General features: G+C 46.2%; 1 protein-coding gene across 2 annotated transcripts in view; it reads left to right on the top strand.

Moving 5' to 3' along the window:
- The first annotated feature begins 14,449 nt into the window (after positions 1–14,449).
- Positions 14,450–27,130, top strand: part of C5H10orf71 (chromosome 5 C10orf71 homolog) — a 145,340-nt gene continuing 132,659 nt past the window's right edge. The window contains exon 1 of one of the 2 annotated variants that reach the window (XM_063125879.1): positions 14,450–14,467. The gene's annotated coding sequence lies outside the window, so the exon portion shown is untranslated. Of the gene's footprint in view, positions 14,468–14,703; positions 14,740–27,130 lie in introns of those variants that run through there. The other variant, XM_063125878.1, reaches the window with a different exon arrangement.

Below are 27,130 nucleotides of genomic sequence, written 5' to 3'. Positions count from 1 at the left end.
TTAGAGCTGTTGGTAAAGCAATGGCTTTCTTGAGCTGAACTGGCAGCTGCTTCCCTCTCCCCCGGGCACGTCCCCCTATTGCTGGTAAAAGACAGATATAGCCTTTTTAAAAAAGTTCTTCTTGCTGTTTATTCAGCAACACTGCTGCTTTTAATTCTCCTTCGTTTATTTATTTGTTTATTTATTCCATTTTATATGCATTACTGGCTTATCCTTGGCTCACTTCCTTATGCCCCCAGAAATGTCTGCTGCCTGCCTGCCTTCCCTCTCTCCTCCCCTGCCCACCTTGCAGGGATGTTGTGTGTGTGGCTTTGACTCAGGGGAGAAGTCCTTCCTGCGCTCACTTGGAGTTTTGGAAGTTCCAAATTTTGCAGGTTTAAGCCCCACCAAAAAACAGGGGATGATGGGACTGCCTTGAGTCTGGGCGTGCGTATGTATCCCTGGATAAGCTTTCATGGTGGTGAGTTTGAGGGTTTTTTTAATGTGCAAAATTGACGGAGCTATGGAAAGGGGTGTTGGATTTTCATAAATTCCCCAAAAATCAGGAGATGATGGGATTTGCTTGAAACTTGGCGTGCATGTGGACACATGGATAAGCTGACCTGGTGGCGAGTTTGAGGTTTCTAACGTGCAAATTGACGGAGCTATGGAAAGGGGTGTGAATGGGGTGCCCGATTTTCAAAAATTCCCCAAAAATCAGGGGATGATGGGATTGCTTTGAAACTTGGCGTGCATGTGTATACCCCCATGAGGTGTCATGGTGCCAAACATGAGGTTTCTAACTTGAACAGAAAAAAAGTTGTATAATTTTTTAGCTTTCAATGCAACCCTATGGGGGGAAAAAACGGAGCTCCAGATCCGGATCCGGAGCTCCGAGCGGAGCGGAGCGGAAGTGGGCGGAGCGGGGGCGGGGTGAAGCGGGCCACTCCGAAAATGGCGGATCTCTAAGTGAAGCGGAGCGGGGGGGTCCGTGCACACCCCTAGTTTTTATACATTTATGTTATCAACACCATCAGCTTACATTCAGTGGTCCATGTGATGTACCATGTGGTTAGTAGTGTTGATATGTGCTTCTAAGTGCAATCAAACATTTATTGAGATAGTAAACACGCATGTGCAAAGGCAGCTTATGGGTTAAGTTGGTGAGGTTAGTACTCAGACTTTATTGGTCCATTTGATCACTTACGTACGCTTCTTTGTCTTCAGCCCGTGGGAACTCCTCCCAAACATCACACCATGTACTGATTTGTATCTCTTCTTCGTGTGTGCATGTGTGTGTGTAACTCTTACATCCCCGTATGTGGAACCTCCCTCTGGGAGGACTTTCTGGGTGGTGTTATTGGTTAGTATATGTGTATACAGTGCATGTGTATACCCCCATGAGGTGTCATGGTGCCAAACATGAGGTTTCTAACTTGAACAGAAAAAAAGTTGTATAATTTTTTAGCTTTCAATGCAACCCTATGGGGGGGGGGAAACGGAGCTCCGATCCGGATCCGGAGCTCCGAGCGGAGCGGAGCGGAAGTGGGCGGGGCGAAGCGGCCCGCTCCGAAAATCACGGATCTGCAAGTGAAGCGGAGCGGGGGGTCCGTGCACACCCCTAATTGTAACACTTCTCCATTATATTGAATGAGGTGAAATTAAGAGACTAAAGGGGGAAGAAGCAAAGTGGGGGGAGTGCATTCCCTGCAGGTCCTTCATGGGATATGGCTCCCCTCATTCATTTTGCTTCTGCAGTCTCTTAATTTTCCTGCTGAATATAATGTAGCAACACAATACCATCACATTCAATAGGAGGAAAATAAGAGGCGGACAGGTCAGTCAGTTTTCCAAACCTGAGTTTGGACTGGAAAAATAATCTGAGATCTTCTGAGTTTTATTTGAGGAGTGGGGAAGTGCATCTTGGATTGCTACCAGTTTATTTGAGGAGTCTGTGAGATATCTTTAATTCCCACACATCTTTAATTCCCAGGAACAATTCAAAGAACTGATATTAAACTTTAAAATGATTAGGACTTTTTGTTACATTTCCCTGTTTATGTTGGGATCACCTGTGGAGGTTGTTCTCCAGCTCGGAGGGGAGGGGAGTGTTGCCTGGGGGGGGGAAGGGCCTATTTTGTAGGGTGACCATAAGAAAAGGAGGACAGGGCTCCTGTATCTTTAACAGTTGTATTGAAAAAGGGAATCTCAGCAGGTGTCATTTGTATATATGGGGAACCTGGTGAAACTTCCTCTTCATCACAACAGTTAAAGCTGCAAGAGCCCTGCCCTCTTTTAAATCTGGTCACTCTAGTATAGCTCCTGCAGCTTGGACTGTTGTGATGAAGAGGGAATTTCACCAGGTTCTCCACATATACAAATAACACCTGCTGAAATTCCCTTTTCTATGCAACTGTTAGATACAGAAGCTCTGTCCTCCTTTTTGTATGGTCACCCTATATTATGTAATCGAGCCATGTCGAATATTCTCTATAGCAAGGGCAGCAAATCTATGGTGCACGTGCTTAATTAGTCCATAAAACCTTTGGTGGTGGATACCCCCTTTTAAAACCTCATCTCCTTTTATCTATTCTACCCCCGCCCCTGACTTTCCATGCTTTTCCCTGTTGTGCACTGAAAAAAGCTCCTTTTCTCATCACTCAGCAGGGAAGTCTTCTTATCTTCAAACAGCTGCTTATTGTAAATCCCCCTGCATGAGAAAGGCTATGAGCAGGAAGATGCTCAGTAATTCAGAGCTTCTCTACATTAAGGAAAATCCCATCGTTTTTCCACTGCTGTTGTACTTCCTGTTTCTTTGGCATGATTGATATGAATTGAATTACACGGGAGGAGAGGGTCAACAAGGCAGAAGGTCCTGCTGTTTGTTCCCCAGGGCTCCTTTAAATGGCAGACACAGCTGAATCGAGGGAGTGCCTCCCTCCCTCCTTCCCTCCCTGACCTAAGTGCAAAGGAGAGGGGGTTCTTGTTGTCTGTTTCCTCACAGCCCCCAGGAAAGCCAGAACTTACTCCTGAATAGAAGTAAGATTTTGCTGTAAGTTTACAACCCTTGTCACACTTACTTGGGAGTAAGCCCCATTGAACACAATGGAATTTACTTCTGAGTAGACACATGGGGATCAGATCTGTCTGCTTTTGTTGCAAGGAGGCATTTTACCCTCTTTATTTAAAGTCCTTCCTCCCTTCAGCAAGTTCATAGCGCAAAGTCAGCATTACATGTTGCTGATTTCATGCCATTTGGGGTTTATTCGAGTTTATTTGTAATGCATTTTAAAATGGGAGACTTCCTGATTGTTTACTGTGTTGTTAAATTGACCTGAAACTTCTGTGAGTGGCCAGAAACTAACATGCTATAAATAGCTTGTTTAGATAAGCTGTCAGTTCTGCTTCCATCTGAGGCTTGCCGTGCTTACTTGTGAGTAGATTTGCAGTTATTTGTCTGTGACTTATGTATAGACATGCTGTTTGCACTTACTTCTGAGTAAACATGGAGATGCTTGGTATTCAGAATACTATTTGAAAGGGCTGTTGAATGATTCAGTCTTGCTTACATCTGAGTAGAAAAGCAGAGGCTTGTCCTGCTTACCTCTGAGAAGGCTGAAACTAACTAAGAATAAGAGTTTAGGCTCACCCACTCTGCTTTTCACTTTGCCCAAGATGGAACACAGCCCTCGAGACCTTTTGCAGATTGAAATATGATCCTTGGACTGAAAAAGGCTCCCTGCCCCACAGAGAGGTTTGCCTGGCACCAATTTTATTTCCTGATAAATAACTCTTAATTAAACAGTGATGAGGTTGTTTTGTGGCTACCTCAGATATATTTCACTGGATTTTATTGCTGCTGTATTGTGAATTACAATTACTTTTTTGGTTTTTATTTTTTATATTTTTTACTGAAAGCTGCCTTGTGAAGAACAAATCCTGTCAGACAAATTTGATCTCATTTTTTGATCGGGTAACCTCCCTTGTGGACTGTGGGAATGCTGTGGACGTCATAAATCTTGACTTCAGCAAAGCTTTTGACAAAGTGCTCCATGATATTCTGATTAACAAACTAGCTAAAAGTGGGCTAGATGGAACAACTATTAGGTGGATTCACAGTTGGCTACAGAATCGGACTCAAAGAGTACTTATCAATGGAACCTTCTCAAACTGGGGAGAGGCAACGAGTGGGGTACCGCAGGGCTTAGTCCTGGGCCCAGTGCTCTTCAACATTTTTATTAATGATTTGGATGAGAAGGTGCAGGGAATGCTTATCAAATTTGCAGATGACACCAAATTGGGTGGGATAGCTAATACCCTGGAAGACAGAAACAAACTTCAAAGTGATCTTGATAGGCTGGAGTGCTGGGCTGAAAACAACAGAATGAAATTTAATAGGGATAAATGCCAAGTTCTACATTTAGGAAATAGAAACCAAATGCACAGTTACAAGATGGGGGATACTTGGCTCAGCAATACTCCAAATGAGAAGGATCTTGAAATTGTTGTAGATTGCAAGCTGAATATGAGCCAACACTGCGATATGGCTGCAAGAAAGGCAAATGCTATTTTTGGGCTGCATTAGTAGAAGTATAGCTTCCAAATCACGTGAGGTACTGGTTGCTCTTTATTCAGCCCTGGTTAGGCCTCATCTAGAGTATTGCATCCAGTTCTGGGCTCCACAATTCAAGAAGGACGCAGACAAGCTGGAGCGTGTTCAGAGGAGGGCAACTAGGATGATCAGGGCTCTGGAAACAAAGCCCTGTGAAGAGAGACTGAAAGAACTGGAGATGTTTAGCCTGGAGAAGAGACATGATAGCACTCTTCAAATACTTAAAAGGTTGTCACACAGAGGAGGGCCAGGATCTCTTCTCGATCTTCCCAGAGTGCAGGGCCCGGAATAATGGGCTCAAGTTAAAGGAAGCCATATTCCAGCTGGACATCAGGAAAAACTTCCTGACTGTTTGAGCAGTACGACAATGGAACCAGTTACCTAGGGAGGTTGTGGGCTCTCCCACACTAGAGACCTTCAAGAGGCAGCTGGACAACCATCTGTCAGGGATGCTTTAGGGTGGATTCCTGCATTGAGCAGGGGGTTGGTCTCAATGGCCTTGTAGGCTCCTTTCAACTCTGCTATTCTATGATTCTATGAATATAATATATAAATTGAAAGGTGAGGTTTAAATTCTAATAAAATAATTATCTCTTCAGAGCTGGTCACCCAAACTCCATTTTCTTCTCACTCCAGCTGGTGGGTTTTATACTAGACATAAGCCAGGCTGGAACAAAAGTGTTGGTGGGGGTGGAGGGGGTGGGGTGGCCACAGGAAGGTAAGGTGGGGAAAGGGATGGTTCAGTTCCAGTCATCCACACACACATTATGTTGTAAAAAAAATTAGACCCCAGTCCCAGATTTATTCATGACCAGTGCAGAAGCATGAACAACGAATCTGGTGGTCTTCATTATGTAGGGATGGTTGAATCTGTCAAACTCAATCTAACAGAGAATCTCGTTTTCCACTGCCAAATTCATTTCACTGTGGTTCCATGCAAGCTTCCTGCCCATACATAGATAAATGTGTATGTATTTTGTGTGTATTTTGGACACATGATTGAAATTACACATTTTTGTACACATGCATCCATTGACAAAGGCATGTCCATGCAAAATTTAGAAATGTACATGTTTTTATTGCACATTTTCAAAATGTGTGCATGTTGCTGAATGTTGTTGTTGTCTGGAAGTTTAGAGATTATGGATTTTTCACTGCAAATTACATTCAGGTCTACATTCAGTTCTGGGAAGTGCAAATTGGGTGATCTCACATAAAAATGGGAAACCATCACATTCCTCACCCATCCATCCCTACCTTCATGTTGTGTTTGCCCTTAAGACAACAAGCTCCATAACACCAGTGTTATAGTCTGCTGTCAAGGTGAATTGCATGCAAAGGACTCAGATGATGCTGACCATGTCCTGCTGTGATTGTGGTTCTTCCCCCACCCCCCTTAGCGATGTATTTTAGCATGTGGAAAGTCCAGTTCTCCAGTAATGCAAAAGCACCCTGCTCAAACTTCAAAGTGTATTTTCATCCATTGTTTTCAATCCAATGTTCTGTGGGTGTGTTTTAAAGGCGAGTATTGTTGACAAAAGAGAGGGGCGTGCCTTTTCTCCAGTGGCTGTTTTTAAATTCCAATTCAAATCCTTTTCCCTTCCTGCTTCCTGGTGGCTGGGTCTATTGTACTTTTGATCCTCCACCTTTGCTTCATTACTTCCTTTGTGGGGGGAGAGAGAGGGGGATGCATTGGTAACATCATAGAGGGGGCTGCGTAGCTTCTCTCCTCTCCCCTTTCCCTCTTATTTAGAAGTGTGTGACAAGGGGAACACAATGCAACCTCCAGCGGCAGGTGATAGGAGTTTTAGTTGATTAATCAATTAAACTCTATGGGATTTTAAAAATGGAAATTAAACAAATGCTTATATTTGAGTAAGTTTTACAGCTAAAGAGATCAAAATTGGCACAGTAATAGCTATTAAGGAGGGCTTTCCGCATACCAAATTTGAATCTGACTGGGTCATCCATTGATTTTTTATGATTTTAAAAATTTCCTCCCTTGATCCCTTTGGAGCTTGTGGGAGGAAGTGCGAAGGATCGTAGGAGAGCTGTTCCATTCCTTTGATCAGGCAAAACTGTGCATCTTCAAGTTCATGAAGATTGTTCAGAAATTGGTGACTGGGGGCGGGGATGGCAGGAGAGGTGATACAAAAACAGGGGGAAGCCAGGGATGAAAATCATAGAACTAGGAAAGAACAAGACAGGTGAGGGGGCAGAATGATACCCAGCTTGGGGGAGGGGAGGAGTAAGCCTATGCGGCAGGGTCTTGCTATTTACTGTTTTACTCTGTACAGCACCATGTACATTGATGGTGCTATATAAATAAATAAATAATAATAATAATAATAATAATAATAATAATAATAATAACAAAACCTGGTAAATGTTGCAGAATGAAACACAGTTGTGGGGGGAGGAGAGGGAAATGGGGGTATTCCCTTCCCACTTACGTAATGGGGCAGAACGATACCCAACTTGGGTGGGGGGGAGAGAGGAGAGGACAAGTGAAATAAACAGGCAATGGTGAATAAGTGCACTCATGACAGTACTTAGGGGGAAGGAGTTCTTTTCCAAAAGTGTTCACTACCTGCCCCCTCACCTGTATCATTGTGCCCCAGTTCTATGACTTTCCTCCCTGGCTTCCCCCTGTTTGTGTATCACCTCTCCTGTCACCCCCCCACTCCCCAATTTCTGAACAATCTTCATGAACTGGAAGTTGCACAGCTTCACCTGATCAAAGGAATGGAACAGTGCTCCTACGATCCTTCGCACTTCCTCCTTCAAGCTCCAAAGGGTTTGAGGGAGGACATTTTAAAAAGTGTTCAGTAACAAGAGAAGCTACTCCCAGTGCAACTTCCAACAACCAATAAACTGTAGGGGGAGGTACAAAGGACATCAATGGGTGTAGGTGATGGCAAAAACTACAAGGTGTGAGAGTGAACCTCAATGGGATAATAGTGGGTGCTACAGGAGAGGTGTAAAGACATTTGGACGTACAAGCACACAGGTGTATGTTTTCAAGCTTTCATACACTATGGAAATGAAGTGGGATAATTTGAGGAAAAATGTGTACGTGTGATGGAGCTCAATGTTGGAGCTGTAAGGAAAGGGTTAAGTGTACTCAAAATTACTGTTTTTAGCAATTCACTCTTGTTCATTGTCTGTTATAGAATTGCAGAAGTACCGCTTATCTCTCCACCTGGCTGTAGGCGGGAAGCCATCTCCTGGCTCCATTGAGGCGAGAGAAGTGACCTTGAGGGCAATTTGCAACTGTGAAAGAGAAATTGGCCCATCTGGAGGGAGGGGGAGGAGTAGAATAGCAGGGGCCTTAAAAAGTCTACCAAATCTGAGGCCAGTGCCTGAGCTGAAGGACACCTGGCTGGGGGGAAGTATATTCTGTAACAAATGTTTTAGTTTGCTGGTGTGGGGTTCGGGGTTTATGTATCCATTTTAGTAGCTAATCTGATGTAAATGCTTGCCTCTTACCCTTCCTATTTTCAATAAAGAATTGGGCTTAACCCTTTCAATTTGAGAGCTGTGTGCTTTATTCCAAGATCTGTGCAAAATCCAGTGGGCAGCCGGTTTGGCTGAGTGTGGTTTCCTTGACATGGTGGGCAGCACTGGGATTTGACACAGATCTGGAGGAATAAATGCTGGCAAGTTAAGGAGAGCAGGAGAAAAAGAAACTGAGCCCTAAACCAGCAAAAAGTAGTCCAGCCAGGATGTTTTGGGGGATACCCCTGGGAGAAGAAGAGTTAGCTCAGAGTCAGGGAGCGGAAGCTCCAGGAGTAGAGGTCTGAGGAGAAAACCCTCGGGAAGAAGCAGGGGAAGAGGCCTGTGCAGCCACCTTAGGGTGGAGATTGCAGGAGACACCCAGCTTCGAGGGAAGAGCTCAGAGACGTTCCACAGTACGGTGGTGGGAGCCACAGGAGGAGGTGGACCAAGCGTGGTATGAGTGCGAACTGGGCATGGCTATGCCAGCGGAATTACTGGCAGAGGAAGTCAAGGAGAGGCCCAGTTCACGGCGAGCCACGACGTCAGGGGAGCTCGGACAATCGGAGGAGCGAAAAATGTGGGTCCCGCAGCGGCAGGAGGCCCGGCCACCCCTGCTCCCTCGCTCTCCAGGAGGGACGAGCGGAAATGGCGGGGAAACCAAGGAGCAGAGGATGCGGAGGATATATGCTGACTGCATGGAGATGATGGCCTGGCAGTTGCAGCTGATGAAGAGAGGAGGAAACCCCGGTCCACGGATCGATAGAAGGGCATTCCCCATGTTCCAGGAGGGAGACGATGTGGGGGCGTTTCTGGCCCTGTTCGAGGATACGTGTGACGAGATGGGGGTGCCGGTGGCCCAGAGAATGAGTCTGCTGAGGCCGCAGATTACGGGAACTTTGCGGGAAATGGTGGCTACCATCCCGCGGGAGCTGCGTAATAGCTACCCGTATTTCAAAAACTTGGCCAAAGAACAGTTTGCTTTAACAGCAGAGCACTGCCGACAAAAGTTTCGCTGTTTGACCAAGAGTCCGAAAGAAACTTTTTCCGCCTTTGCCACCAGGATGGTGACCGCCATGGATGCCTGGATGGAAGCGGAGGGGGTGCAAGATTTGAGAGGAGCAAAGAATCTGGTGGCGAAAGAACAACTGTATCGGCAGTTCCCGGAGAAGTTTGATGCCTGGGTCGGAGAGAAGAATCCCCAGACCGTGATGGAGACGGCTAAGATGGCAGACCAGCTTCAGGCGTTTGAGCGGAAGGGAGCTGGTGGGGCGTCGAGTTTGCCGGAGGGGCGGGCTTGAGCGAGTCCAGCAGAAAAGAAGCCCGTGTGGCCGGCCAAGGAGCGGCGAGAGAAAGGCGGAGTAGCAGCAGCAGGCGGATGTTTTTACTGCAAAGAGCCGGGGCACATGAAGAGAGAATGCCCCAAATTGGCTGCTAAGTCACCAGCCGTAGGGGTAAAACCGTCACCCGGGGTACGAGCGGCTGGGGCACCGGCGGCGCCTTCCTCACCCGTGTCCAACTGGAGTGATGACTGCTGAGGCGAGACGACCGATTTGGAGTGGGAGCACATGCAGGCAGCGTCAGCAGGAGTAGCCCAGGCCGCCACGGTGTCTGGAAGCCCCGAGCAGGCAAACGCGGTTTCCATGCGGCTGGTGACTCCGGCACAGCTCCGGTGGAGTCGGCGCAAATTCTGTGAGTGCGTGGTGGTCAATGGGAAGACAATTCGGGCTCAGAGGGATACCGGTGCGGATTTAAGTTCGGCCCACATAGGACTATTGAAGCCTGGACAAAGTTTGAAGGGCCGAACTATAAAGGTGAACCCTTACGGGGCGCCGCCCTTCGACGTGCCGCTGGCCCGAGTGAAATTGGAATATCAGGGGTGGAAAGGGGAGCTAGTTATCCTTATGCATAAGGAAGGGCCTGCTTTCCTCTTGGGCAATGACTTGTGTTTTAAAGTAACTCAGTTAGCTGTCATGACCCGGGGAAAAGCAGCCCGTTAGCGGGAGGATTCCCCTGGGAAGGAGGAAGCCTCGATGGGTTCAGAAGACCCAGCACGGGGAGAAGGGGTAAAGGGGAGGAGGTTACCCCCAAATTCCTTAAGGAGGTGCAACAGGATCCCTCGTTGCAAGAGTGTCGGGAGGCTGCGGGAGGTCCTGCGGGAGAGAGAGGAAAAATGGGAAAAGCTACGTTTGTGTGGGAACGAGGCAGGCTGTACCGCAGGTTCTCACCGAAAGGAAGAGGGGGAGTGGAACGAAAACAGCTAGTGGTACCCAAAGGAGAATGGGAAAAAGTATTGGAAACAGCACACGAGCGATTTGGGGGGGGGGCATTTGGGACTCTGCCGCACACTGGAGCGGGTGAGTCAGGATTTTTACTGGCCGGGGGTGGCACAAGATGTAAAGGACTTTTGCAATTCTTGCGAAGTCTGCCAGCGGGTAGGCTACCCTCGAGATCACCCGAAGGCCCCCCCTACACCCGTCCTTAATTACAGAAGTGCCGTTTGAAAAGGTGGGGGTTAATATTCTGGGCCCTTTTAATCCTGCTACACGGGGAGGAAAAAAGTACATTTTAACCATGGTAGATTATGCCACGCGATATGCAGAGGCAGTACCATTGGCAGTTATTTCGGCTCCCCAGGTAGACAAGGCCTTGATGTCTATATTCACCCGGGTGGGGGTCCCTAAAACCCTGGTGCATGACCAAGGAGGAAATTTCATGTCAGCCCTGTTGAAGGAGCTGTGGAGATTGGCCGGAGTACAACAGTGTGTGGCGGCGGCGTATCATCATGAAGGGAATGGGCTGGTGGAACGGTTTAATCAAACTCTGGGGAAAATGTTAAAGGCATATGCGGTGAAGCACACAGCCGACTGGGATCAGGCCCTGCCCTACCTTCTCTTTGCTGCCCGGGACACCAAAAGTGATAGCCTTGGGTTCTCAGCAAACAAATTGGTGTTTGGGAGAGAGTTGAGAGGACCCTTGAAGCTGTTGCGGGAGCGATGGGAGGAGGGTGCTTCTTCCGCTCCCATGTCGGTGGTGGAGTATATGCAAAACTTACAGAATTTGCTAAAAGAGGTAGGAGAGGCCGCCCAGGAGAATCTAGAGCAGGCTCAGCAAAGTCAGAAACGTTGGTATGATCGGCAAGCCAAACGGCGAGTGTTTCAAGTAGGTGACAAGGTGTTAGTTTTGAAGCCCGTGAAGCCCGAGAAATTGGCGGTGCATTGGGAAGGGCCCTTGGTGGTGGAGAAAAAGTTGAGCGAAGTGAACTATTTGTTGCGGGATGTAGATAAACAACGGCGGTTGAAACTTTTTCATGTAAATATGATGAAGCCGTTTTGGGAACGCGGAGTGCACATTGGACAAGTAGGCAGTGAGGAAGGAGGAGGAGATGGGGCCGGGTTGGATGTCTTGGCGAGTTATCGACGCATGGAGGGGGTGGAAGAAATTCAGGTTCCCGGGGAGCTGAGCGCCCTGCAAGGGAGGCAGTTGCAGCAGCGGCTCGGAGAGTTTAGGGAATTGTTCTCGGGGTTGCCCGGGAGAACGTCTTTGACTAGGCACTCCATAAATACCGGGAAGCACCCCCCGATACATACCCCACCTCACCGGTTAAACGGGAAACAACTAGAGGTGGTGAATAAAGAAGTGGAGGAAATGTTAGCTATGGGGGTGATTGAAAAAAGTCAGAGCCCCTGGTCCTCCCCCCTCGCGCTTGTGGCCAAGAAGGACGGTTCGGTCCGTTTCTGCATTGATTTTAGGAAGTTGAACAGTGTGACCACCGTAGAGGCGTACCCCATGCCCCATACTGATGATTTGATTGAGACACTCGGAAAAGCACAGTTCATATCGACATTAGACTTAACTAAGGGTTACTGGCAGGTGCCGCTGGATGAGGACGCGGCTGCCAAGTCCGCCTTCTCTACTCCACGGGGGCACTACCAATTTAGAGTTCTTCCTTTTGGGCTCTCGTCAGCCCCGGCTTGCTTCCAGAGGTTAATGGATCAGGTCCTAGACGGTTTAGGAGCGTTTGCGTGCGTTTATTTGGATGACGTGGCCGTGTTTAGCGACACATGGGAACAACATCTGGAACATCTGGGACAAGTGCTGGGCCATCTGCGGGAAGTGGGGTTGACCGTGAAGGCTTCCAAGTGTCAGTTTGGGCAAGGAGAGGTGACTTACTTAGGGCATAAAGTGGGGAGGGGGGCGCTGAAGCCGATGGCTGCTAAAGTGGAGGCCATCAGGCAGTGGCCGATTCCCCAAACCAAGAAGCAGGTGCAGTCCTTTCTGGGGCTAGCTGGCTATTATCGGAGATTCGTGCCAAATTTTAGTCAGCTGGCCACCCCCTTGACGGAGTTGTGTAGAAAGAGACAGCCAATATGGGTTCACTGGACTAGAGCTTGCCAGCAGGCGTTCGAGAAGCTGAAGGAGCGTTTGCAGTGTGCTACGGTCTTGAAAGCCCCCGATTTTGACCAGCCATTTGTGGTGCAAACGGATGCCTCGGAGGCAGGCTTAGGTGCGGTGTTACTGCAGAAAGGAGCCGGGGGGCTACAACCGGTGGCATTCGTCAGCAAAAAGTTGCTGCCGAGAGAAAGGGTGTTAGCAACCATTGAAAAAGAATGTTTGGCTATTGTTTGGGCCCTGGGCAAGCTAAGACCGTATCTTTGGGGAAGAGCCTTTTCAATCCAAACTGACCATTCTCCCTTGTGCTGGTTAGCCAGGGTGAAAAACACCAACCAAAAACTATTGCGCTTTACAAGACTTTGAGTTTACAATATCCCACATTAAAGGCAGAGAGAATGTGGTGGCTGATGGACTGTCCCGGAGCTTCAACCGAGGGGAGGGGGGAAGTTAAACGGTAAAAAAGGGTTTTAGCATGAGATGGCTTTTTCTAGAAAAGCCATCTTAAGGGGGAAGGTGTAAGGAAAGGGTTAAGTGTACTCAGAATTACTGTTTTTAGTCATTTATTCTTGTCCATTGTCTGTTATAGAAATGCAGAAGTACCGCTTATCTCTCCACCTGGCTGTAGGCGGGAAGCCATCTCCTGGCTCCGTTGAGGCGAGAGAAGTGACCTTGAGGGCAATTTGCAACTGTGAAAGAGAAATTGGCCCATCTGGAGGGAGGGGGAGGAGTAGAATAGTGGGGGCCTTAAAAAGTCTACCAAATCTGAAGCCAGTGCCTGAGCTGAAGGACACCTGGCTGCGGGGAAGTATATTCTGTAACAAATGTTTTAGTTTGCTGGTGTGGGGTTCGGGGTTTATGTATCCATTTTAGTAGCTAATCTGATGTAAATGCTTGCCTCTTACCCTTCCTAATTCAATAAAGGATTGGGCTTAACCCTTTCAATTTGAGAGCTGTGTGCTTTATTCCAAGATCTGTGCAAAATCCAGTGGGCAGCCGGTTTGGCTGAGTGTGGTTTCCTTTACAGGAGCAATGCCATGTGCTCTCTCAAGATGAAATTGCATCCTCATAAAAATGTGGGCCTTCATGTACTCAGGTGTAAAGATGGCATGTATATGTTTTACTCATTAATCATTTTTGATGCTGATGGACAGAGATTGCTGTATTCCTTTTTGTTATTTTTCTTCAGAATGTTTTGCTTCACAACTCCAAATAACTCCACAACAGTGATTATAGGCAGAACGTATGTCAAACCCAACAAGAGGCGTTCTAAATGATATAAAATGGAAGCAGGAGCATATACTCTTGTTTGTTGTTCATTGCTGCAGCCCAAATTCAGATGGGTGCTGAGGTTCCCCATAACTTTGCCCCACACTTCCACAGACGCTGTCAACTTCCATAATTTCTTTGGTCCATCTACAACACAAATCTGTATTTATATTTGTGACAGTAAAGCACAGTTTGTTGACCATATGCACGATCCAGCTAATATCCAATATTTTACTGCTGCATTCGAAAGGAAACCCAATGCTGGATGTCTTTTCCATTAAGGCTGCTTTTCTATTGGCTTTCAAAGGACAGGCAGTGCTGTGAAGAATGCAGCATGCAATGCATTTGTCCAACCCTGATGATGAAATGTACTATTCATGAAATGACACCATGAAGACAATCATGTGTATAACTCATGGGCACATTTTTGAATTATTATTTTTAATGATGACTTTCATACAAGCATTTTCACCCACCACCTGATGATATGAAAATGCAGTGGTTTATAGTTTGAATCACCCTTGGTGGCTGGCCAATCAGAGAACATTATATTCTGTCCCTCAGTTATCTTTGAAGCCCTGCCAGAGGCAAAGCTGTATGTAAAAATAGCTTATGAGTGCCTATCTGTTACTTGACACTGCGTGCTTATTCCAATACGTACGTTTGCCTCTTCCACAACATGTTCTACACTTGGTTTCTCCTTGCCTAATATATATTTTGGTATGTTTTACTGACTTTGGATTTCTTGTTCGCTTCATTTCGACTATTTGGGCAGGTCTTGGGGGGCACAGATTTGTGCCCCTTCAACTTCCAAAATCGCCTTTCTCATTCACATTAAAAAGAGACCCCATCAAGGATATGAGTTACAGGAAGTGGTAAGCAGCCTGCTGTGAAATCAAGTGTGCTGGGTACTTGGCTCAGCTGAAGAAGGCACCATGGCCCTCCTCTATAACTGATTTTTTTTTAAAAAAAATAATACTTGGATATAAAAGGTAAGGCATAAGAAACTGCATGGGCTAAGATGCTGTGGGAGTGCTGGATGTTTATAACTGTGTTCATAAGGATAGTATGAAAGCACTTTATGTGAAACAGATTAGATGAAGCATTAAATGAAACATTTGTATTTTTCCACATGGCCAGACTTCTGAGTTAAGCTTGCCCATATGTGCCAGCTCTCTAAAAACCAGTAAAATTATCCTCTATACTATATATGTAGATTTGTTTTCTCTGCAATTAACACAAGTAATGGTGCAATCAAAAGAAAAGATATTAAGGTTGCAATTCTCTGCATAGTTATTTGATAGCAAATGTTATTGAACTCTATAGGACTTATTTCTGAGTAAATATACATAGGGCTGGACTTATTGATCTGCACATTGATCTGTTAAAAGTAGGTGTTACTAAGTAAAAAACAAAAGTTTGATATAAAGTCTTAGTTTTATTTTCTAACTGAAAAATGCATATATATCAGAGATATTTGATACTTGGGTGTGGTGGAGACTGCTGTTCGACACATAATCTATCATAAACATTTGTTCAGACAGAAGTTACTCTAATTAAATATTCTAATGTCACTTAAATATTCTACTGTTAGTTAATTACCCAAGCAATTACTCTCGAGGCTAGGAAAGATGACTGAGGCTGCAATCTTGTACACACTTACCAGGAGTAATTCCCATTTAATTCCATTTATTTATTTGTTCACTTATTAATTATTCTATACTGCCAAAGCTGTTTGGGGTGTGTGTACAGAACTTAAAACCATAACGTAAGAGTTTAAAATTGCAATATAAAGCCAAAGTAAAAACCAACAGCAGTATAAAGATCTAAAAATGCAATAACAAATTAACAAAAATTGAAGGGCTAAAATGCTTGTGGGAATAAAAGGGTCTTCACCTGGGTTTACTCCTTAGAATGTCCCAGTTGACATTGATAGGATAGTACTGTCAGACTATTAACTGTATCCTCTATGTCACTGAAAAGTATCACCAATACTTTGGAGTCTTTAGGTCCAGTTGCAAAGATAGTTCCTCAGCTGTGCTCACACAAAGAACAGTTTCCTCATTCGTATAAAATACAAGTAAATATAGATTACAACTGGATTTAGAAAATCCTGTTCTCTTGTCCTCTGTAAAGTGTTGTTCATCAAAATTATATTAAAAGGGCATGGTAGTGACCCATTAGTTTAGGTGACTTGCCCCCCCCCCAAAAGGTTTTGCCTTTGTAAGCCTCAAAAATTCTGCTTATAAAAATGACACTTGTTTAGATAATATGATAAAACTAGGCATCCATGTTTTATTTGATGAGGTCTATAGTTCTCCAAAATTTCAAAGCAATCCGCTAAAAATGGTTACACGTACAGCAAATTTAATGACGTGTATAAATGAAAATTGACACATGTACATTTATTTCAAATTTTGGTGGAAAATGCTGATATATGTTATTCTGCCTTGTCAGGAATAATTGGTTTGGGTGAAATTCTGAGAAACGTTTCAAAGGTTATTAAGGTGTTTCTGCCCCATGAAAGCCTATGGCAGCAACTGCTGGCAAAATGATGGTGAGCATGCTTAGTTTCACTCTGAAGCTAGAATGCTGCCAGTACTCCAGTGTTTTCAGAGGAATTCTGTTACAGAGGGCTTCTTTGTGCAATGCCTATTACTTTAATTATGGAATTTGACCTCACAAAGCCAAACTACATGTTACTACATGGATTGTAACCTAGTTTAGGGAATAAGTAGACTAACCCTTTGCTGCCCTGCTGTGGTCCCAAACTGGATCGGGGGGGGGGCATTCCTTCAATTTCCATGGCCAAAAAAGACATCCAATTTTAACGTATATTGCAGGCATAAGACAAGGGGTTAAAAGCCCATGCCCACTCCTCTAGGGTCCTGATCCATATGATGTCCCATAAGTTATTTTTATACTGGAACACATACACACACACACACACACACACACACACACACACACACCTAGCTACATAAGTAGGGCTGTTCACCACCTCAGATCCGAACCCCGAATCCGAAGTGGATCGGGATGGTTCGGACCCTTCTGCACTGGATCTGAGGCAGTACAGGTGAAGGCCAAGGCGGCCCGAAGCTGAAGCCAATTGGCTCTGAAGCTTAGGGCCACCTGGGGGCTTCAGAGCTGCCCCTAGCCCCCACCCCCAGTCTCCTTACCTGCTGCCTCCATCGCCGCCACCATCTTTCTTCTGGCAGCTTCCAGTGCCACCACCGGAAATGAAAGGGAGTAGGCCACACGGTTTTAAGATATCACACAGCCTTCTCCCTTTCATTTCTGGCGGCAGCAGTGGAAGCTGCCAGAAGAAAGATGGCGATGAAGGCAGCAGATAAGCCCCCTCCCCCCTTCCCCACTTAACTCTGTCCACCACTTCCTTCACCACCTGACGCAAGCCAGTGGACGCAGACCCAGGTAAGCCCCCCTCCCCCCTTCCCCACTTACTTGCATCCACCACCACTGCTGGATGCAACCCGGTGGTGGCGGACCCAGGTAAGCCCCACTCCTCCCTTCCCCAGTTACCTCCATCTGCCACATCCGCCTACTTCTGGTCTTCTGCGTCATTGGCATTGGAAGCTGCCGGATGCAAACTGGTGGTGGTGGTGGACAGCGGACGCAGGAAAGGGGGGAAGGGGGCTTACCTGGTGCCGCCGCTATCCTCGGTGGTAGTGGCAGATGGCGGAGGCACCAGGTAAGTGGGGAGACTTTTCTGGGTGCCAGTTGCACATCCTGGCTGCGCAGCTGTCACCCAGAAACCCCCCAAGGCAGATCAGGGCTGCTTCAGATCGGCCTCCGAGGTGGATCAGGGAGTGGGTGCACAGCCCTTCTTTAAAGTACTAGGCAGTTAGATTCTCAGGATATTTTGTGGGGATGTAATGCATAGGTGCAGGGAGGGGGCAAAACAATCACATCACCGCACTGATAGCAGAAATATAGCACATCCCTGACATTTATTTCCACATGTTAGGTAAAGGAAACATGGGGATTGGGGCCCATGTGCTGACTTGCTGAGGGCAGAATACAGTGCAAGGGCCTCATTCCCTGCTGCTTCTTTCTATGTGGTGGGAAAGGATGTGCAAGGATCATGTCTCAAACTAGGGATAGTCTCACATTGTACTCAACATGTCTTCACATCTATGCATTTATTAAGGTTGCTGTGCGCTGTGGGCATGTAGCCTGGTTCAGTCACTCATGTGCAAGCTCTACACATGTGGAGGGGAAGCAGTTACAGCTTGGCTGAGTGTAGGGATATTAACCCCCCCAACTGTGGTCTCAATCTGCATGAGGCCCCCATGTCTCCAATTTACACTGCCAAAAGGCATCCAGTAGGGAATCTACACGTCGTTGTGAGGGCGCTTGCAGGCGCCCCCAGTGCGCCCCCAAAACGACTGTGTAGCTCGTGCCCCTGAAGAGACAGAGGAAGAGGCGGAGGAGGAGGAGGCTGGGGAATCCGGCCGTGTTCTGCCGCCGCCGCCCACCTCCCCGCTGGCCTCCTGTTGCTGGCGAAAGAGCCAGCCGGGTCAAACAGCTTCTTCTGCTCTCTCCCCCCGCCTTCTTCCGCCGAGCTCTCCAACCCGGCCGGCCCTGAAGAGACGGAGGAAGAGGCGGAGGAGGAGGCGGCTGGGGAATCCAGCCGCGTCCTTGCCGCTGCTGCCGCCCACTTCCCCACCGGCCAGGTCAGAAAGCTTGGCGGAAGAAGGCGGGCAGAGAGCGGAAGAAGCTCTCCGACCCAGCTGGCTCTTCCGCCGGCAGCAGGAGGCTGGCGGGGAGGTGGGCGGCGGCGGCGGCAGGACGCGGCCGGATTCCCCAGCCGCCTCCTCCTCTGCCTCTTCCTCCGTCTCTTCAGGGGCACGAGCTACACAATCATTTTGGGGGCGCACTGGGGGCGCATGCAAGCGCCCTCACAACGACGTGTAGATTCCCAGCAGCTCTAATGAAAATTGCAGGCAAAGGGTTGCCCGCCACACAAACTCTCTCTCACACACGAATTCTGGTTCATTAGGACCCCCTGCATTATTTTTGAGTAAAAATAAGGGGAAATAAAGCTACATCCTTAAAGCAATCTGTAGTTTGACTCTCAGAGAATTTGGGAGAGCTGGAGATGGAATCCACAGATTCAGGGAGCAGAAAGTTCAAGGTCTTACATCACCTTTCTAAAAGTAGAAATGCAGCATAACAGTCCCAATCCTTGTTCTTGCTCCCTGTGTGGTGGGAAAAGGTCATACAAAGATAATCTCAAACTAGGCATATAGTCACACATTACACTAGATGTGCTTTTCCATTCTATGTATACTCATTAACATGCTTGTGAGAAACTAGCCTTATTCAGTTATTCTTGTCATGCATAAGCTCTGCACACGAGGAAGTGAAATGGACATGAGCTTGCTAGCTCTGCTCCCTCCTTCACCATTCTCATCACTTTCTACCTATGTGGAGGGTGACTGTCTGTAAAGGTCAGCCTCCTTTATCCATAGAACAGGAGTGGACATTGTGTGGTCCATGGGGCCCCTGCTTCCTCCCCCACAGCAGTCCCCACTCTCTCCCAGTACTTCCAGACTGAAACAGTGGGTGATTCCTAATAAAAGTATTAACCTACCATTGTTTTGGTGTGTTTTTTTTCTTATTAGCAAACATGGTTACTTGAATTTGTTGTTTGTTTGAGGTGTATAGCTAAAAAAAAGTTAAGTGTGCACCTTAAAATCATGATTAGCATTAGTTAAGTATTTATAATTCCATTTATCATGTAGGTAAACTTGCAAGAAAGCAGTTTCAAATACATTGGGAAGGGGGTAGGGTCAGCTCATAGGAGGATGTCCCTTGCAATACAGCAAGACATGGATGCTTTATAAGACAACAGAGCACCAGGACAATGTGGGGCATCTTTGCTGGTCCCAGGTACTTCTTCCCCAGTTGATTTAGGCCTGAAAGACCCAGGAAAGGATGGTGCATGGAAGGTAAGTTGAAAGCAACTACAATGTATCACATGGCACAACACCATCACTAATCCCAGGGCATGTCAGTTAAGGAATCTTCCTTAGATCACGGTGGTTAAGCAGTTTGAACTAAACATTATGGCTTAGCATGTTGTGTGAACCATTCCTAACCATGGTGGCTACATAACCATGGTTTAAACATGCTCATTAACCATTTGCTGCAAAAGGGTTAGCGCTCTAGCCATGGCTTAGTGTGTTGTCGGAACAGACCCATAGTTTTCAATTTCCTGGTTTTTAGGAGCTTGAGCCAACATGAGATAACCTTAACTCTGGTCTTAAATGGGCAGTTTTCGTAGACTAAGTAGAGATTTATATGGGCAGGAGAAGTATTTTGCATCCCTACCTATACTGCAAGGTATAAATGAATTGGCATTTATTATGTTTTATTTTCTTGTGGCTATAGTTTAGTGTGGAGTTCTAGTGACTTTGCTTAGGGTTACTGCCCAAAAGTGACCTGAAAGGAAGACTGGAATTACATATTGGGGGGCGGGGACAACACCCCATTGAGCTAATCTATGAAACTTATGAGAATCTAAGAAATGCCATTCTAGCTCAGGTGTCATCTACCCTGGCACTGTCTTTCCAAAGGAACCACATAGCCAACTGTGGATCCACCTAAAAGTTGTTCCAACTAGCCCACTATTAGCAAGTTTGTTAATCAGAATATCATTGGGCGCTTTGTCAAAAGTTTTGCAGAAATCAGTATATATTATGTCCACAGCATTCCCACAGTCCACAAGGGAGGTTACCCAATCAAAAAATGAGATCAAATTAGTCTGACAGGATTTGTTCTTGACAAATCCATGCTGGCTTCTAATAATCAATGCATTGTTTTCAAAGTGCTTACAGATTGACTTCTTTATAATCTGCTCCAAAATTTTCCCAGGGATGGATGTCAGACTGACTGGTCTGTAGTTTCCAGGTTCCTCCTTTTTGCCCTGTTTGAAGATAGGGACAACATTAGCCCTCCTCCAGTCATCTGGCACCTCCCCCGTCTTCCATGATTTTGTAAAGATAACAGACAGTGGTTTTGAGAGTTCTTCTGCCAGCTCCTTTATTACTCTAGGATGCAGTTCATGAGGCCTTGGAGAATTGAACTCGTTCAAAGAAATTAGGTGCTCCTTAACCATTGGTTTATCAATCTCAAACTGCAATACTGCCCCGTCAGCTCGCATGCCATGTTTTCCAGTCCTTTAGCCATGACCCAACAAAGCAACTATAAGTCCTTGGTATTTTATTTTATTTATTTATTTATTACATTTTTATACCGCCCAATAGCTGAAGCTCTCTGAGCGGTTCACAAAAATTAAAACCATAATAAAACAACCAACAGGTTAAAAGCACAAATACAAAATACAGTATAAAAAGCACAACCAGGATAAAAACCATGCAGCAAAATTGATATAAATTAAAATACAGAGTTAAAACAGTAAAATTTAAATTTAAGTTAAAATTAAGTGTTAAAATACTGAGAGAATAAAAAGGTCTTCAGCTGGCGACGAAAGCAGTACAGTGTAGGTGCCAGGCGGACCTCTCTGGGGAGCTCATTCCACAACTGGGGTGCCACAGCAGAGAAAGCCCTCCTCCTAGTAGCCACCTGCCTCACTTCGTTTGGCAAGGGCTCACGGAGAAGGGCTCCTGTAGATGATCTTAAGGTCCGGGCAGGTACATATGGGAGGAGGCGTTCCTTCAAATAACCTGGCCCCAAACTGTTTAGGGCTTTAAATGTCAATACCAGCACTTTGAATCGGGCCTGGACCTGGACTGGCAGCCAATGAAGTTGTAAAAGGACTGACATAATATGATCTCGCCGGCCAGTCCCTGTTAGTAAACAGGCTGCCCTGTTTTGTACCAGCTGAAGCTTCCGGACCATTTTCAAAGGCAGTAATCCAAACGAGAGGTTATCAGAGCATGGATAACTGTAGCTAGGCTATCTCTGTCCAGATAAGGGCGTAGCTGGTATATCAACCTAAGCTGATAAAAGGTGCTCTTTGCCACTGAGTTCACCTGTGCCTCAAGTGACAGTTCTGGATCCAAGAGCACCCCCAAACTACGGACCCGATCCTTTAGGGAGAGTGCAACCCCATCCAGGACAGGGCAAACATCACCTATCTGGACAGATGAACCACCTGCTAACAGTACCTCCGTCTTGTCTGGATTGAGTCTCAGTTTGTTAGCCTTCATCCAGTCCATTACCGTGCCCAGGCACTGGTTCAGAACAGTCACTGCCTCACCTGGGTTTGATGAAAAGGAAAGGTAGAGCTGGGTATCATCCGCATATTGATGACACCTCAGTCCACATTTCCGGATAACCTCCCCCAGCGGCTTCATGTATATGTTAAACAGCATAGGGGATAAGATAGAGCCCTGTGGAACCCCATGGCTTAGGAGCCATGGCACAGAGCAATAATCCCCCAGCACCACCTTCTGGAATCGGCCATCCAAGTAGGAGCAGAACCGCTGCAATGCAGTACCTTCAACTCCCAGCTCAGACAACCTATCCAGAAGGATACCATGGTCGATGGTATCGAAGGCCGCTGAGAGGTCCAGGAGAACCAACAGGGTTCTCTCTTGACAGAGGTCATCCCACAGGGTGACCAAGGCAGTTTCCGTTCCAAAAAAAGGCCTGAAACCTGATTGAAATGGATCTAGATAATCCATTTCATTCAAGAGTGCCTGGAGTTGTCCTGCAACCACCCGCTCAAGCACCTTGCCCAGGAAAGGGATATTAGCCACCGGCCTGTAGTTGTTAACATCTTCCGGGTCCAGATTAGGCTTCTTCAGGAGTGGTCTAATTACCGCCTCTTTTAAAGAGGCCGGCACCACTCCCTCTCTCAAGAAGGCATTTACAACCTCCTGGACCCAGCCGGCGATCCCCTCCTTATTTGATGTAATGAGCCACGAGTGGCAAGGGTCAAGCAGACAGGTGGTCGACCAGGCTTGGCCAAGCACCTTGTCCACATCCTCGGGCCTCAATAACTGAAACTCATCCAATAAAACTGAACCGGACGATGCTCTGAACGCCTCTACTAGTGGAGCTGCATTAAGTGTGGTGTCCAATTCATGACGAATCTGAGCGACTTTATCTTCAAAGTGCCGTGCAAACTCGTCACAGCGTGCTACTGTGGGTTCAACCATCTCACTTCCTGGCCTAGAGTGTAACAGGCCGTGAACCACTTGGAAAAGCTCCATCAGACAACACTGAGAAGATGCAATGCTGGTGGAAAAGAACTGTCTCTTTGCCACCCTCACTGCCACAGAGTAGGCTCGATAGTGAGCTCTAACCCGTGTTCGATCAGACCCAGCACGAGTTTTCCTCCACCTGCGTTCTAGCTGTCTCCCCTCTTGCTTCATTGCCCTCAGCTCAGGTGTATACCAAGGAGCTGACCGGGCTCTGCTCAGAGGGAGAGGGTGCTTGGGCACGATCGTGTCAACCGCCCGAGTCATCTCTGCATTCCACAGAGCGACCTGAGCTTCGACAGGAGCACTGGCCATATCAGCAGGAAAATCCCCCAGAGCCCTCTGGAATCCATCGGAGTCCATTAGCCTCCGGGGGTGGACCATTTTAATAGGCCCCCCACCCTTGCAGAGGGGAAAGGCCGCCGAGAGTCTAAACCTCAATAGGAAGTGATCCGACCATGACAAGGGGGTAGATGTTAGTTCCCCCACTTCGAGATTACCATCCTCCTGTCCAGTCGAGAAAACCAGATCAAGCGTGTGTCCTTTTACATGCGTTGGGCCAGTAACATTTTGAGACAGCCCCATGGTTGTCATGGCAGCCATAAAGTCCTGAGCCGCCCCGGATACAGGAGCCTCAGCATGGAAGTTGAGATCCCCCAGAACCACCATCCTGGGGGTCCTCAACACCAGGTCCGAGAGGTTGTTTCATGCAACCTCTTCCCCTTTTCCCCAATTCTATTCCAACATACCAATGTGGCTTTCAGGCTGCAAGTTGGGTAGTGGCCACTGCCTGTTGTTGTCACTGCCAGCATATTTCCAGCAACAATGGCAGCAAGAATCACCCCACACTTCAAAAAGGTACTGTTACATGCACTAACTGCTGCTGCTCCCTCAAATGCTGAACTTTAGGGTATATCTGGTGTGGAGACTCAGTGCCAGCCCCAGGAAAACCTGCCTGCAAGCACCCTTGCCAACAGTAGGGATCCAGCTTCTAAGGAAAATTCTCAAGTGAAAAAGAAAAATAGTCTACTCTTATTTTCTCCTAGCATCTAGTAATCAGATATGCTATTTCTGAATATGGAAATCTCCTACTTTTATTTGCCTTTGGGAACTTTTGTCATAGTAGAAGCATTTGACCTAAGAAACTGTATTGTTTGTTAAAACTGATTCAGCACAAACACAGTTAAATTTAACTTCATACCTTCTTCGGTGTGGCTTATAATAAAGGCCTTTAAGATCTGTGTTCAAACTTAGCACAAATCTTGGCTTAACTCTCTTGAGTGGTTAGCTGGCTAAATACTTGTTAAGGGAGGCAATCTACAAAATCAAAGGTTATGGCAGCAACTGAGGAAGAAAAACCTGAATCCTTGAAGCATGATCTAGAACCTTGGAAAGTAAACTCCATCTCCTAAATCTAGCTCTGAGTTGTTTGTCTCATGTATATTCAGCTTTGATTATGTCTACTTTGGTGTTAATGAGAGTTGAACTGTGAGCACCTGTGAAAAAAGAATGGGTTACAGGCAGAGCCATTAGGGACCAAGAAAACGGAGATGAATTGAGGATGAAAAACCTTGGTGGACCAGATTTAGCAGTTGTAGTCAGATTAAAACCTCAGATTAAGGGTACAATCCTATGAAGATAGCCCAGGAAAACCAGAGGTTGAAGCCTCTAGGTTCAGAGGCAGCCAAGTATCCAATTCAGGATGGCTGTGACATGGAGGTGATCTTCACTTCTGGTCTTCAACCGCCCTGCATTTTAGCTAGATGGGTGATTTTACAGGAAGGGGAATGAAGGAGGGTGGGGATGGGTGGGGATAGCTCATAGCCCCATGTCCCCATTCTCACACACCCCAGAATGTCTCCTTTCCCTTTCTTCAAGCTCCACTGTGGTTCTACCTGCGTCAGCTACGAGGGGGTGGGGAGCACAGTTGTCTGGCTCCCAGTTTGGAGCCCTGTTTACGAGCTCAGAGGAAACCAAGCAATCCTTTGCCATCCCAGATGCTGTCTAGGGTACATAGAATTGCTCCCTAATTTGTTGACAGCATTGCTCTGGTTATAACTGCCTTCCTTTCCTGTATCTGTGTCCTAAAGTATCTGTCTCTTTGTATATGTAATACATTGTTTCATCGAACCTAGCTTGATGTTACTTTGAAATATTGCATCGTCCAACTCTGATGATCCACAATCTTTCAGTGGATCAAAGCCAACACACTATGTAAACAATGTAAATATGATTTTGTTTATTGTTAAGATCATAGAAACAGGGGGGCGGAGCCGGACGCCATGGCGGGTAAGATTTCTCCTTAAGAGCTCCTGATCGGGGGGAATCTGAAAAGCTATTATCTCATTTAAAAAGGCATGGGTCGTTAATGAAAATGAAGGAAGTGGATTATGAGTGCTAAGAGAGGGTGAAAATCCTGTTTTCAGAAGTAAACTCAGTATAAAGAGGGAGGAAAGCAGCACGTTCTTTGGCTGTAAACAGACAGAAGGAGGGGGAAGCAAGCAAGAAAATGAAACTAACATTTGCTAGAGCTCTCCCGTCTCCTACGTCTGATAAGTGGTGATTTATACTCCTAATCTGAGAGAAAGGCTTATTTGGCAGTAAATTCACCCTTTAAAAAAGCACTGAAGAAGAAGTGTTTATTTGCGTAGGAAGAGAGACAGTGTGGATTGTAAATGGGACATTGACTGAGAGCTAAAAATAGATCCATGCCGTACGTTAGAAAATTTAAAAAAAAAAACCCCGGGGAAGGCTACTTGGCAAAGAGTTCATCCTTCTAATCATAATTTGGCCCGTCTTGAGAAAGTGTCTGTAGAAAAAGTCTCACAAAGCAGTGAAAGCGAAAGCAACGGATCTGTCGAGATGGCGGAGGGATCTGGCACGGTGCCAATTTCAACTGCATTGGAAGAATTGAAGAAGCTGATTCTGGACAGCACTGCCACACTGAGCAAGAAGATGGATGTTAATGAAAAAAATGCAGCAGCACGGATGGAGGTGCTTGCAGATAAGGTCGTGCAGAATGACAGAGAGATAAAGAAGCTGGATGTGGAAGTAAAAGCACTTGTGAAAAAACAGGATGTCTTTGAAAAAAGTTGTGAGGTAAAATTTCAAGATCAAGATCTAAAGTTGATCCAGCTTCAAGATCAGGATCGTCGTAATGTACGAATTAAACAATTTGTTGAAGAACCAGCAGAGGATTTGAGAAAAATAGTTTTGAAGTGGTTCAACGATATGATGCCAGATTTGGATATAAAAGACTGTGATATTGAAAGGATCCATAGAGTGGGAGGAGCAAACTATAGAGGATCAACCAGAGACATTCTTGTGAGATTTGGCAGTTACTATAAAAAAGAGCAAGTGATGAAGAAATTGAGGTCTATGGTCATGATTAAATATAAAGGCAAAGCAGTGCAAGTATTCAACGATCTTTGTCAGCAAACACTCCAATGGAGATGCAGCATTAAGCAAATAACTGAAACGCTAACAAAAAATACAGTGAGATATTCTTGGGGTTACCCTGTTTTTTTAAAAGTTTTCCTATGCTGGGGGCCAACACAGAGTAACCTCTTTGGAGAAGGGCAAGGAGCTGCTGAAGAGTTTGGGGTTATTTAAGGATTCAAGTCTTGGAGCTGGAGTTGGGAATGGAGCCAAAGCCAGGGCGTCTGGGATGGGGTAAAATGGGGAATGGTATTATGAGATAATAATATGTTAAGTAGTTAAGTATAGAGATCTTGCCGTTATGGCGGGGCCCCACCTCCCCCCTCTCCCCTAAGTTAGATAATGGCCGGAGTAATAGACTCACGGGGATATGGGGAGGGGGAAGGTAGTGGGGGGGAAGAGGGGTTGGGGGTATTAATAGGGTGGGAGGGAGGGAGTTGAAGGGGGGTTCAGGGTTTATTTTTATTTTTGTTGTTGTGTATGTTTATGAGTTGCAGAGCACACGGGATCGGAAGGAAAATCAAAAGGGTGATTATGAATAAGAATATTAAAGTATCAACGCTTAATGTTAAAGGTCTGGGGGCAGTCGTGAAAAGGAGGAGAATAGAACAAATGTTAAATAAAGAAAGATCTGATATTATTATGATGCAAGAAACACACCCAAAAATTTGACGGCGTAAATGAAATTCGGACAAGGTGGTCTGTTTATTATGAAAAGTCATTAGGGACGTCAAAAAAAAATGGAGTAGCAATT

This window comes from Elgaria multicarinata, chromosome 5 (genome assembly GCF_023053635.1).
Source record: "Elgaria multicarinata webbii isolate HBS135686 ecotype San Diego chromosome 5, rElgMul1.1.pri, whole genome shotgun sequence".
Classification (NCBI taxonomy): domain Eukaryota; kingdom Metazoa; phylum Chordata; class Lepidosauria; order Squamata; family Anguidae; genus Elgaria; species Elgaria multicarinata.
This window is presented reverse-complemented; position numbering and strand designations above follow the sequence as displayed.